The sequence below is a fragment of the Echinops telfairi genome, unplaced genomic scaffold (assembly GCF_000313985.2).
Source record: "Echinops telfairi isolate 266 unplaced genomic scaffold, ASM31398v2 ScPeMD7_7467;HRSCAF=8505_1, whole genome shotgun sequence".
Taxonomy (NCBI): Eukaryota; Metazoa; Chordata; class Mammalia; order Afrosoricida; family Tenrecidae; genus Echinops; species Echinops telfairi.
Genome location: NW_022111368.1, coordinates 17,539,742 through 17,554,479, shown reverse-complemented (window position 1 = coordinate 17,554,479; position 14,738 = coordinate 17,539,742).

The window sequence follows — 14,738 nt, the reverse complement described above, 5'->3', positions numbered from 1 at the left end:
TCATTCCAGAGCCAGAAATAAGATTTGAGCAGAATGAGTGAATGTATTAAAGAGGTACTTCAGTATGGAACACTGAAGGCCCCTGTCCCAACTAATTTGAGGTACCCATTGGATAGAAAAATCCCTTCTTTAATTCTTTAACTGGCTGGCTTTTCAGATCATAAATCCCCTTTTCAGTTGATAAGAGTGTGCCCCAGATTTCACTCTTGGTCTGTGTCTCCAGGCCTGAAACCACGTGTCAATTCATTTTGGGGGCAGGGGTGTGTGTGTGTGTGTGTGTGTGTGAATATCCTTTCTTCTCCCACATGCTTTCATGGTCTTTCTGGTCTTGGAAACTATCGATAAGAAAGTGTATCTTCTCTGCCTCCCTCTGTCCTTCTGCTGGGAAGCTGCTGATAAAGCACGGGTGCCTTCACTTGTCTTCTGTGCTAGAAATCACTGCCAGTGTCCCTCTCGTTCTGCCTTTCTGCCCTGCAGCGGTTTGGGAACCCTCGGGCAGTGCAAACGGTCAGTACACTCATCTCGGAGACAAGTCCACTCAGAGACATCATGGGAAAGAGTTTCCTCAAACTCACTGCCATCGAGTCGATTCCAACTCCTAGGGACCTTGGAAAAGGATCTGGCGATCTACCGTCAAAAAATCAATCAGCTATCAAAAACTCTATAGGACACAGTTCTACGATGACACACACCAGGTCTCCACAAGTCAGGATCAACTGTACGGGCTGGTTTTGATCACTGACTTTTCAAGTTTGTCCAAAAGAAATCTTAGTGAAGAGAGGGAGGAGCAAAGAATGATATAAATAGGACTAATCCTCCTTTAGAGGTGTGGGCAGGGGTGGGGACACAAAAGATCCTCTGCTTTGTCTGCCTGTGCTGGCCCCTAAATAGACTCTCAGGAAGTCCTGGGGACATGGTATGGATATCACTGGGAAGGGCCTACCCCACCCCCCAAATGGAAACATCTCCTCTGGGTGGAGTTTTCATAGTATGCATTTTCCCCAACAGGCAAGCATTGAGCAACTTGCTGTGAGTTAGTGCACTAGGGGCATCTCCTGGGAAGGTTCTCTCTGGTCACAGTGAGTTTTTTTCATAAAAAGAGTTTTGCTTGAACCTTTTTTGTGTGTGTGATGGCTGACTTAAGAGAACAGCATAGAGCTGTGAAATTTTGTTTCCTCCTTGGGATCATTGTTGCAGAAACTGTTGGGATGTTGAACACAGGTTATACGTATGGCAATATGGGAAAAACTGAAGTGTCTGAGTGGGCTTCTAGTTTTAACAAAGATGGTATGTCCATTGCTGATAAACCTTATTCTGGACGTCTGTCAACTTTCTGAATGGACGAAAATGTCGACTTGTAGTGCATTTGGAGTTTGTTTCACCAGGTCAGACTTAATCACGCTTTCTATTCAGAGCTTCTGAAAAGATATCATAACAACGAGTGACAAAAAAGGCCTGATACGTGGCAGATGGGAGACTGGTTTTGCCACCACTACAATGCATTAACTCATGCAGCCATCTCAGTGGGCCCTTCTTTGGTAAAAAGAAACAGAAACAAACAGTTTGCCTCCATCGACTCACACACCTGACTCACCTGACCTCACTCAGGTGAGGTTTTTTCGTTTGTTTGTTTCTGTGAATGAAGAGGCTCATGAAAGGACAGTGATTTCACAACATAGAAGAGGTGAAGAACAAAATGAGGGAGGTGCTGTCAGCCATCCAAACAAGTGAGTTTGAAAACTGCTTCCAAGAATGGAATTGCAGATTTGACAAATGTATTAAGTGTAATGGAGAGTATGCTGAAGGTGATAAGGTTGTTTTGTAAAAAAAAAAAAAAAAAATTAAATACCTAGCTTTGAAAAAGAAATTCTGGTTGAGTAGATCCATGATTGACAGTGCTCATGTAGGTCAACAATATAGAGGCAACATCATCATCGTCCACCCTTAGGGTTGTTGTGAGGGACCACTTTGATGAGATAATCCAGGGAAAGTGCCTCACACAGAGTGAGTGCTTCCACACACAGGCACCAGACTCACCGCCAGGACTCAGAGCTCCGGCGGCATAGTGGGACGTCCCTGGCGGCTATGAGTTACTTTCCTTTTCCTCCTATGTCCCCATCAGTCATCCACCTTCTGAAATCCCATCAAGGAAAAAAAATACACTTGATTCCTTTGCTAAAATGTATATTATGGTTTTGTAGGTAAATTATGTTTTGCAGGTATTCCATTATTTTTAAAGTATGTGTTTAATCTCAGAATATGTGTTACAACTGCTCTCTTTTTAGTGTATGGATCCTTTAATTTGTGGAGATTTTTTTGCAGCTATCTTGTCTTTTCGCAGCTATAGATTGATATTTTAATTTGGAGGCCTTCCATTTTTACTGAGCTGCATTTCCTCCACTTAGAGTCAGGCCAAGGGCCGATCAGAATGAGCTGCTAGTGGATAGTTGCAGAGAATAAGCTTGGATTGCCTTAAAATAATGTCCTATATTTCAATAGGCAAACTTGAATGTTGCATTTCAGCATATCCAATTATAAATTGGCACATTTCTGAAGATCAGCCACATTATATACTATTTTGTCCTTGATTTCATAACATAAAATACCAATATTGTTTAAATGACATCATGCATACTAATAAAACACTATTTCATACCTAATCCTTATAGAGATAAAAATCGATGATGCGTTACAATTTTAAAGAGATAGGGTATAAATATAATTTCTGGAGCAATGACAAAATTGAATCAGCAAAAAGCTCCAACAGTGGCATCCGTTAATTGACATATTGCCAATTACTCAACAGAAGCATTTGGGACTCCAGTGTGAAGGCTAGAAATGCCTGCTAAGATTTGCATTTTCATATATCTTCCGACTCAAATACATACAGCTCGAGGTTGCAGAAAGCACTTTCCTCTTAGTTCTGATTTAGCAAGTGACATATAGGCCTCAGGTGTTAATGATTGTTTTGAATCTGACTGTTCTCTGCAAAGTTGTCTTTTTAATCAGCGTTGGTACAGCTGCCTCACAGCACCGCTTTGTTTATTGCTCTTTCAAGGTGGAAAATTATAGGCCCGCTCCCTTTTGATTTTATTTCTAAGGGTCAGCCTTGTGTTGCTGGTGTCAAGATTTAGGTTTGAAAGGGAAAGGGAGGGAATGGAGAGAAAACAAGAAGCTGTTCTTATGTTCTTTCCCTTCGGGTTGCGTCTCACCGTAAACAAGAACATCAACCAGAAAGAGACCCATGGCTGCTCCTCCTTTCACGTCCCAAAGCTTTCAAGGACGTGCCTTTAACGTCACTCAGTTTCTTCTTGCTTCTCTTTTGGATACAAAAGCATGAAACAGTGTGGGCATTTCACTCTGACCCGTCAGCATACAGAATGAATGCACCGATGAAAATGTTGCAACTTTATTTAACAGAGAGACCTTCCAGATTAGCACACGTGCCTCAGTGGTTGTGCAGTGAGCGCTGGCGTCACTTCCAAGGGATGTCATTTACACCGCTGACAGCACAGCTGTCCATTTTTACAGCAACAGTTTTCTGGTTGTTAGGGTAATAGATTCTCCTAGCAAGATTAAAAGATCAAAAAGTGTTTCTGATACTTGGAAGGCACAAGTCTTGTGGAAGAGGCACCCGTTTTCTAATTTGCCTCACTAAGGGATGGTTTTGTTGAGAAGATTGAGAATTATTGCAGCCTAGGCTTGGGGAAGGAAGTTCATGGGCTTAATGTTGACCTTTTGCGGTTGAGATGTGAAAAATCAAAGTGGCAGTTCAATATATTCAACTGAAAAGAAAGAGTGTGAGAGCGAGAGAGATTTAGGTTAGAATGGCCAATCTAGTAATAAATAGCACATGCACAAGAATGGCATAGTGGAAATGGATGAAACCACCCAAGGTAGAGTGTCCAGTAGGAGAGACGTCCTAGCATTAGAGGAAGCACCAAGTTTAACTTAGGGTAGAGGAAAAATCAGAACACAGAGTAGGAAGTGACAAGAGAGACTTCAGAATAAAGCTGTGGCCACGTGGTTTCAAGAAAGGAATGGGAATCGTGTTTTCAGAAAGAGGGAGTTACCACAGTGCGAACGTTGTTAGGGATGCAGGTTGGAGGAGAATGGCAAGGGAGGCTTTGGGTTCAGCAATGACCGTTCAATAGAAAAAAGGGGCAGAAATGCAGTGAGTGCCATGAAGAGTGACCGGGTGATGGACACAATGGAAACTTCCTGAGCTACTTAGCTGTGGGGGAAAGTGTGCTTATTGGGTCATAACTGGATGGGAAAGGTGGTCTAGGGCATGATGTCATTGTTGTTGACCTAAGGGATGAGGAGACTTGACTAATTGCTGGAAGGCAATTGTCCCCGAGTCTCATATTCCTACATGTCTTTCAAGCAAACAGATTGATGACCTTTGTTTAGAAGCACCTTTTCAGGAAGATGTGTACAGTGAATACCCTCTGGAAGGGTATGAGAAAGGGTATTTGGAAGAATTTTCCTCTGAGCAAAGGGTCATATTTTCTGTGCAGTAAATTAGATAACCGATCCATTAGGAGTAAAGACTAGACAGGCTTCCTGCATAATATAAAATATCTTGGCTCTCAAATTCATTTAATGCAGCAAAAATATCCCAGATACCAAATTCAGGCAGCGATATCATTAAAAGAGAAAAATTTCAGAACAATATCTCTCATGAATATAAATGTAAAAAACACTCAAAATCCTGACAAATAGAATCCAACAATATATCAAAACAGTAATACATCATGTCCAAGTGAGATTCATATTAGGTATGCAAGGATGGCTTAACATTAGAAAAATACTCAATGTAATCTATCCTAGAAATAAAACAAAGAGTCACATAATCATACCAGTTGGTCCAGAAAAAGTTTTCGACAAAATTCAATATACATTCCTAATTTAAAAAACAAACAAATAAACAAAACCCTAAACACATTAGGAACAGAATGGAAATGTCTGTACATAATCATGGGCATATATACAAAACCAACAATCAACAATACTCTCAATGGAAAGAAACTAAAATAATGCCCTGTGGTAATTACATAATCTGGTGTCAATTTGGGATTTGAGAGGATTATGAGTGAAGGAGTAGAGTCTGGACTGTCAATCGAGCTATAACAAATGAGGCCTCTGTGTGGGCATGGCCTTCCCATGAGGATTCTGGGAAAACTCTGGGATTTCCTTTTTGGAGGCAGGAGATGCTATCTCTCTCTGTAGACTCCCTGGGAGACATTGCAGCTGACAAGACACATGGAACTATGCTAGTGCCCAGAGCTGGAGAAGCCACATGGACCTACCTGATGCAACCAGACCTCTGAAGCCAGAGAAGCCATGTGGAGGCCTGCCAGTGCTGACATGCTTACAGGGCCACTGGCTCCAAAGACTGTTTCCCCTGCTGGTCTGTGACCATGTTGCATTTGGCATCATTGCATGTGTTTCATGAGTTTGAAGAGGACTTCACAGATTGGTATCAGACATATGAGCTAATATCGGACTTATGGGCTTGGACTGGACTGGGCTGGGATGCCTTCTTAATGTACAATTACCCTTTATAGAAAGCTCTCACTTATACACATATGAGTTTCTATGGATTTGTTTCTCTAGTCTACTCAGAATAACACATGTTACTCTCCAACCCCCCTCCCGCCCCCCCCCACCCCCACCCCATCCCCGCCCACTGGAAACAAGAATTAGACATGGATGCCCTTTGTCAGCTTCCTATTCAATATTGTGCTGGAAGTCTTACGGCAGTTATTAGACAAGAAAGAAAAACTAAAAGGAGTCAAACTGGAAATAAGGGAAGCCCTGTCTTCGTGGGATGACTTTCTCTCAACTACACATGCTGGTGAGGGTGTGTAGAGACCAAGGTCCTCTCACGCTGCTGGCAGGGTTGTAAATGGTATAACCACTGCAAAAAACAGCACTTCCTCAAAAGGACAGGAATAGAAATACCATATGATTCAGCAATCCCTCATCTTGCTTTATACCCTAGAGAAACAAGAGCTGTGACGCAAGTAGACTGATGTGAATTATGACCATTATAGCACTATTTACAAGAGGCAAAAGATGCCCATCTGTAGACAAACGAATAAATAAACTTTGGCACCCACCCCCACCCCCAATGGAACACTACACAATGTAAAAGAATCATGATGAATCTGCTAAACACCTCACAACATGGATGAACCTGGAGGATTTAATGTTGAGTGAAATGGGTCAATCGCCAAAGGAACTAATATTGTATGAGACCACTATTATTAAAAGGTAAGAATAAATTTTAACACCCACATCACTGTTTTTTAATAGTTATCTGGGGTAGGAAGGGAAGAGAGAGACGGGAAGTCAGGGACAAGATGACATATAAGATGACATTAAGTTGGGTGAAGTGGAAGGCAATAAAAGGAAGGGTACACATACCAAGAAGGCTAGGTCTAAGTGATAGAGCCAGGAGTAGGCTTTTGGATGTTAGCAAGAAGTATAGGCAAACAGACCAATAGATAGATATATAAATAACCCTACAAGAGTGAGGATCTATGAATAGAAGCGTTCATAGACAAGTGGGATGAGAACATAAGAGAGGGAGAGTAGAAGTATATCCAGTAATATATATGGCTTTGATGGAGGATATTTATAAATAACCACAAGTCAGCAGTTTGAAACCACTCCGATTCTCAAAGAAAGAAGGACTATCTACTCCTGCAATGAGTTTCAGTCTCAGAAACTCACAGGGGAAGTTCTACACTGTCTCATAGGGTGGCTATGAGTCAGAATTGACAGTGAATCGGTGAGATGCAATATATGATTATAACGTATATTGATTTTATATATATGTTTTATGTATATTTATATATATACATATTACAAACATATCCATGAACTCAATGAAATATGCAGGGGACAAATTTATGAAAACTTCTTATATATAACCAACCACTTGAGGGAACGAGTCACTCTGGGGCTAGGGGATCAGGGCCATAGTCTTGGGTGGCACCAAAATCAGTTGGCATACTGTAGTTCACCAAGGCACTGTTCTATACCCTGAGTAGAAACTACAGTCTTAGAAGCTCATGAGCAACCCTCAAGGTACAATTATTGGTTTATCTCCATCTAGATGCTAGATGCTAGAGGAAAGAAGAGTTGTGAAAATAAAAAATAAAAGCAAAGGGAAAAAGTTCATCCAATGGACTAATGCACCATAGAAACATGTCCTTGGTGATAGAAAAGAGACTGGGGATCACATGATAGAATTTTTCCAGATCAATGACTTCATTGCAACTATTTTTTCAACAACATGACTCTCTATGTGGGCGCTGCCAGATGGAATACATAGGAATCAAAATGATTACATCTGTGAGAAAATTACAGGAGGCTGCTATCCTCCAGGACAGTAGTTCAAAACTACCAACTGCTCTGCAGGGCACAGATGAGGCTTTCCACCCCCATGAAGAGTTACAGCCTTGGACGCACATGGAAAGCCCTGTAAGATCACTATGAGTTGGCGTCGACTCAATGGCAGTGCATTTTGGAGAATAGGAAAAGATGATGGACAAGTTCAATATCACCAGTCAAAAAAGGCCAGTGGGTGACTATGGATCAGACTACCAATTGATCACATGCAAGTTGATCATATGCAAGTTCAGGTTTAAGATGAAGAAAAGTAAAACAAGTTCATCAGAGACAAAATATGACCTCCAGCATATTCTACATGAATTTAGAGACCATTGCAACAAGATATTTAGTGCATTGGACTGTAATAACCCAAGACCAGATACATCCTGGGATAACATCAATAACATCATATATGTAGGAAGCAAAAGGTCTTTTAAAAAAAGAGAAGACCAAGGTGGATGTCAGAGAGATTCTGAAACTTGTTCTTGCCCACTGAATAGCTAAACCAAATGTAAGAAGTGCTAAAGTGAAGGAGATGAACAGAAAATTCCAAAGAATAATTTGAGAAGACATGGTAAAGCATCACAATGAAGTGTACAAAGACCTAGAGTAGAAAATCAAAAGATAAGAACACTCTCAGAATTTCTCAAGTTGAATAAACTAATGAAAATATTCCAGGTTTGAGTTGAATTATTGAAGGATTCTATGGGGAAAATGGTGATTGGTATAGGGAGCATCAGGAGAAAATAGAAGGACTACCCAGCATCACAGTACCAAAAAGAATTGGTCAACATTTAACCATTTCAAGAGGTAACATATGATCAACAATGAATGGTACTGAAGGAAGAAGTTCAAGATGCGTTGAAGACATTAGTAATAATAATAATAATAATAATAATTCAGGAATTGATGAGATACCAAATGAAACTGAAATGCTTCAACAAACTCATTGGTCTGTGATAAGAAATTTGGGAGACTATTTGGCCAATCAACTAGAAGAGATAATGCTTGTGCTCATTCAAAGAAAGGTGATTCATCAGAACGTGGAAGTTATGAAACAATATAAATGTTGTCATATGAAAGTAAAGTTTTACTGAAAATAATTCACAGGCAGTACATTGATAGGGAGCTGCCAGACTTGGATATTACTGCTGGCATCAGATGGATCTTGACCAAAAGCAAAGGCTATCAGAAAGATGTCTACTTGTGTTTTATTGACTATGCAAAGCCTTTTGACTATGTGATCATAAAAAACTATGGATGATATTATGTAAAATAGGAATTCCGGAACACTTAATTGTGCTCACATGGAACTGTTTATAGTCTAAGAGGCAGCCATTTGAACAAAGCAAAGGAATATTGTGTGATTTAAATAGAAAGATGTGCATACAGGCTATATCTTCTCACAATACTTATTGAATCTGTATGCACGAGTAGAAAAATTGAGAATCTAGACTATATGGAAAAAAAAGTGTCAAGACTGGAGGATGTTTCATTAACAACCTGTGACATGCAAATCGTATAACCTTGCTTTCTGCAATCTAAGAAGACCTGAAACACAGATGAACATCAAAGACTATGACCATGAGTATAAATCAAACGCGATGTAAAGCAAACAAAAATCCTCATGATAAATGGGGAAAAGATCATAGTTGTTATGGATTTCACTTACTTATATCCATTATGAATGCTTATGAAAGCAACAGTCAAGAAATCAAAGGACTATTGCATTGAGCAAATCTTAAAGGGCAAAGTGTCATTTGGGGACGAAGGTTTGGCTACGCAAACCATCTACCGGAGTACTTTCAATCACCTTATATGCATATGAAAACTAGAAAACGAGTAAGGAAGACCAGAGAAGGATTGACACATTTGAGTTATGGTGTTGGTAAATAATATAACAACCATGGGTTGCTAGAACAAACAGTTCTGTCTTGGATGAAATACAATCAGAATGATCTTGAGCAACAAAGGTGGGAACACTTAATTCTCAGGTACTTTGAACACATGAGGAGGAGAGATCAATCACCGGAGACGAAAAAGATCACTGAAAACAAGCATGATTCGCAATGAGATGGACTAATAGCAGGGGCTGCAGCAGTGGGCTCACACAGAGCAACAATTGTGATGATGGTCCAGCCCCTGGACGTGTTTTGCTCTGTTGTCCATAGGACTGCTATGCGTGGGAACCAACAAGTACCATTATGGACAAGGTTTGCTATTTCCTGAGTATTTCCATTAATTGGATCATTGTAAAGGAAGCTTTCTTTCATGTAATGCACACTTTGCTCTTAAATTACCATATCATTAGGTGGAATATGTTGAAATAAAAAATCCAATGCACGGGCCTCTACTCAAGTCCTCCCTCAATGCAAGAACACTTTGTTCCTGGCATTCCCTGATGTTTACCTTCCTGACACGATCACTGAAGACAAAGCGGGTGCATAAGCAAATGTGGTGAAGAAAGCTGATGGTGCACAGCTATCAAAAGATATAGCTTCTGGGGTCTTAAAGGTTTGAAGACAAATAAGCGGCCATCTAGCTCAGAAGCAACAAAGCCCCTATGGAAGAAGGTCACGAGCCTGTGTGATCATGAGGTATCAATGGGATCAGGTATCAGGCATCAAAGACCCAGAACAAAACATCATATCAATGTGAATGAGGGAGAGTGTAGAGTGGAGACCCAAAGCCCATCTCTAGACAATTGGACACTCCCTTACAGAAGGGTCACAAGGAAGAGACAAGCCAGTCAGGGTGCAGTACAGTACCGATGAAACATACACGTTTTCTCTAGTTCTTTAATGCTCCCTCCCCCCACTATCATGATCCCAATTCTACCTTACAAATCTGGCAAGACTAGAGCATGTACACGGGTACAGATAAGAGCTGGAAACACAGGGAATCCAGGACAGATAAACCCCTCAGGACCAACAGTGAAATTGGTGATACTAGGAGGGTAAGGGGAAGATGGGGGGAGAATGGGAGCACCGATCACAATGATCTACTTATATCCCCCTCCCTGGGGGATGGACAACAGAAAAATGGGTGAAGGGAGACATCGGTCAGTGTAAGACATGAAAAGTATAATAATAATTTATAAATTATCAAGGGTTTGTGAGGGAGAGAAGGGAAAATCGAGGAGCTGATACCAAGGGCTCAAGTAGAAGGAAAATGTTTTGAAAATGGTGGTGGCAGCAGGTGTGCTTGACACGATGGATGGATGTATGGCTTGTGAAAAGAGCTGTATGAGCCCCAAATAAAATGATTTTTTTAAAAATCCAAGGCAAAAAATCAATATGTATTCTGTTTTTACACCTGTGGGCTTGCTGAGTATTTAGATTTCTGTTAGCTGGCTACAGAGTTTGCCCTTCACCCATGGAAATGCCATGCACAATGGAATGAACCATTGTCCAGTTTTGTGTTGGGCACATAGCTTTTTCCCCTTTTACAAAACTCCCAACTCAGCATTCTCTGGTAACCCTGTCCCTGCACACTCATTTTTCTCTTAGAAAAGTTGTAATTTCTTTGGAATAGAGAATGTACTGTTATTATTTTTTTAATAAATAAACTCCCAATGAGCAGGTTTCTTTCTTCTGATTTTTTCTTTCAACTTGGAATTTAAATGGAAATGTTAAAATAATTTAACCAAGGAGAAATAACTTTTCAAGATAAAGTATCTTTTAAAGTAATTGTTCGTGTACGTAGATAAAATAGTACTGATTGTCTTTAAATAAAATTCTATAGTTTCTCTTACTAGTTCATTGGAGGATGCTCCCTGTGTTCTCTTTTGGACTCTATTTCTGCAGCTAAATTGCTCATTCTAGTTGAACATGCTGTAAGATGTGTGCATGCCTAATGTAATAAGCCAAGCAGCCTTTGTATTTTTCCATTATCCCAGTGGAACATAAGATTTTCAATTAACATTATAATAGTTTACCTTTTAAAGGCATATCTTTAAAGGAAAAAATGTCCTCAGTCACTGATACATAGTTTTCATTTTTGAAAATATTTTATTACTCATAAGTTCAGTCTATCTCTTTCCTAATTAGATGGAACAAAGTAGAGAATACGCCTAATTTTGTCAGCATAAATGCATAAAATAGTGTATGTGAAGAGGAGTGCTGATGGTTAGAAGGTTCCTCAGCATCGTTTTGGGGAAGTAGAAGGGAGATTGCCTGCTTGACCGTACCCTCTGTGTCCATATGTGGGGCCAGGACATTCCCTGTGATTTAGGAAGTCACTTAGTTTTTAGGCCATTTATTAGAACTCTTAACTCTGGACTGTTTTCGTGTACTGGTGAAGCCTATAGACCCCTTTTAAAAATAGCATTAAATGTTTAAACTAAAACATTCAGAAATATAACATATAACAAAGAGCAAATCTCCACGAGTTCTTTATGTAGGTACACTTAGAGTGCTGCTGACTTTCCATTGTGCCCACCACCTAAGTTTGTGTGTGCTTTGAGGCCCAAAATGTTGACTTTGTTCAAAATAAGCACCCTTCACCACTGGGGCCTCTTTACCCACAGAAATCTAGATGTGCCTGGGAGTTTACATCATCTGACCTCCCTTAGCTAATAATGACTAACCGATGCCAGAGTTTGCAAATCTAATTCCGTAGACATGAGTTGGGATGTAGCGTAATCTTGCTCGCCTTGTAATCAGGCGAGCATCAGTGTAAGGCTGAGCCTTCACTTGAAATCAGACTCTTGCTTATCTTCTTTCATAGAGGTCAATTCCTCGGGAAGGCTCTAGATTCCTTTATCTTCAATATAATCATGCGTTATCTTAAAAACGTGTATAACTTTTCTAGCTATTTGTTTATTAATTCCACGGTCATTCTCCTTTTTTGGGTCAATCTTGCCCAGATAAGTTTTAGCACATTCCTACTGTAAGAGCTAGGGATCTTGAGAAAAATTCTTTCAAATAACATCTACTCTCAACATCCCAAATGAGGCCACTCAGATATCACTAACTATAAGATAGCCAGAAGAGGACTTGACGACTTTCATCTAAGTTTGTATTCACTACAGCACAATGACGGGGGCGTGTCAGTGTGGCTGTGGATATTGGGCTTCCTGTGAGAGTTTAGACTAAGGTTTGACCTAGTGGTTCAGAAATGAGAGAACTGGGCATAAAAGGATGCCTTTTCCATGAAAAGCATATTCAACCACTCAGTGATAGTGATTTCTATTCAAGGATCTTATAATACATTTGAAAAGACGAACACACAGTTAACATACAAATAGGCAAGCAAATCGCTTTGCACCCAGAGCTAGACTGTGGTTGGAATAGGGTTCTGTAGAGCTTTAGAAGGGAAAAGCATCGACAAAAGGGATTCATAGAAGGCTTCACCGAGGAGGTAGGCATTGACCTTGTTCTTAATGGATGGTTTGTGTTTGAACAGCCAGCAATGGGCACAAATGAAGGGCATTGCAGATTAATAATGAACAAAAGCATGGAGGGAGGGAGAGGGCCACATGTATTCTTCAGCTGATCATAATTCATTTAAAACATTTCAGTGCCAGACTCTGGACCTGAGATGTGTTCTCTACACCCAAAGGACCCCTTCATGATACAGTGGTTCGACCGGCAGCTCCTAACTGAGAAGTTGCAACCCACCAGCTGCTCTGCAGGGAAACGATGTGACCGTCCCCTTCCATAAGGGCCACAGTCTTGGAAACCCTGTGAGGCCACTCTCTGTGTCCTCTAGGGTCACCAAGAGTTGGAATGGAGTTGCTGGCATCATTCTGCCTGTCCTCATTGAGCATCCAGTGATAGAGGTAGACATTTTTGAAGGAATTGAGGGCAGCGATGTTCAAGGAGAAAAGCTAGTACCCAGTGCATCGAGACTTCTCAGGGTCCCAGACTTGTAGGCTGCTTCTAGGAGCACAGCGTTGAGCGAACTAAAGGTTTCACGGGGGAAGAGATGTATCGTCTGGGGCAGTAATTTATAGGTGAACAGGGAGGAAGAAGTGGGTTTAGTGGAGCATGGCAAGTGGAACATAAACCGTAAGTAATTCAGCCCAGGGTGTATGAAGCACACATTGAGCTCCATGGCTGCGGAGCAAGCAGGCCCTTGCACACTGTGCAAGGAGTCTTCATCTCCAGGAACTCTTCCATAGAAGTACCGCCAGGTGGAGGGGAGACAAACCAGAGAATCAAAGCCAATTCCAGGACTTAGAATGATATTTTATTAATTCTTAGGCTTTTCTTTAATAGGACAAATCCCTCAGAGCACAGTCCACAGGGTTTATTGATTTTGTGGAACAGAATTTTGCTGCATTACTAAAAATCCATTTCCAATTTATAAGCATTGGCGATGAACCAGCTGTGATCCAGCTTTTCTTTATGGAGCTAGGAAGCGGGGAAAAAAGGGCATCAGAAAACAACAGCAAGAAGAGGGAACTTTCATAAATGACTCAAACCAGGGCTACTGTGAGCGCTTTCTTTTGTCCATCTCTATCCCCCCAAATCCTGGTGGAGAGTGTGGGGCCTGGGGCTTTTGTCTGCATCCATTTCATTCCCCAGGTATGGCTGGATGGGCGAGATGGGAGGAGAATACATGGAAGCACATCCCAGAGAGCTCGACTAGCTCCAGTGCATTGCTCCTCTGAAGGAGCGAATCCATTTCATTGGAATGGGCCAGCTACTTTGACGTGAAGCAGAGAAATCTTAAGGAGCTGGCTATTTTTCAATGTAGAGGGTTTTCAAAATAAAAATGAGGGAACAGTTGGGTTATAAGGGATGCTAAGAAGACATGATGGTTAAAAAATGGGCAGCCTCAGGATAAGACACTGTTGTGTGAGGGCAGATGGCAGCCTCCTAAGTAGTCATCCCTGATTCCCATTCATGCCCAAACCCTCAGAGCAAGACTCTGGCTAAAGAAAGGAAACTGGCTGAACATGGTGGGAACCCGCGGCTCCACTGGCCCCCTTTTGGATCACAGCGAAGGGGTGGGATTATGCTGTTACCTCTGCGTAACCCATAGTCCTGGGAAGGGGACTGAGATGCTACTGATCCAAGAAGAGTATTTTACTCCCAAATCCTGCCTTCCAACCAACCAACCAACCAACCAACCAACCAACCAACCAACCAACCAACCAACCAATCAACCAACAAACAAACAAGCAAAGCTCACGGCCATGGAGTCAATGCTGACTCATTGTGACTCTCCCTGGGGGTTTCTGAGACTAGTTCTTCACAGGAGTAGAAAGCCCAGTCTTTCTCCTGCTGAACTGCTGGTTTCGAACTGCTGACCAAGGAGCTGGCAACTCGGGTAGCCAGTGGTTTCTACGACTGTGTGTAATCCTGGATATGTCTTCCTGGTCTTGT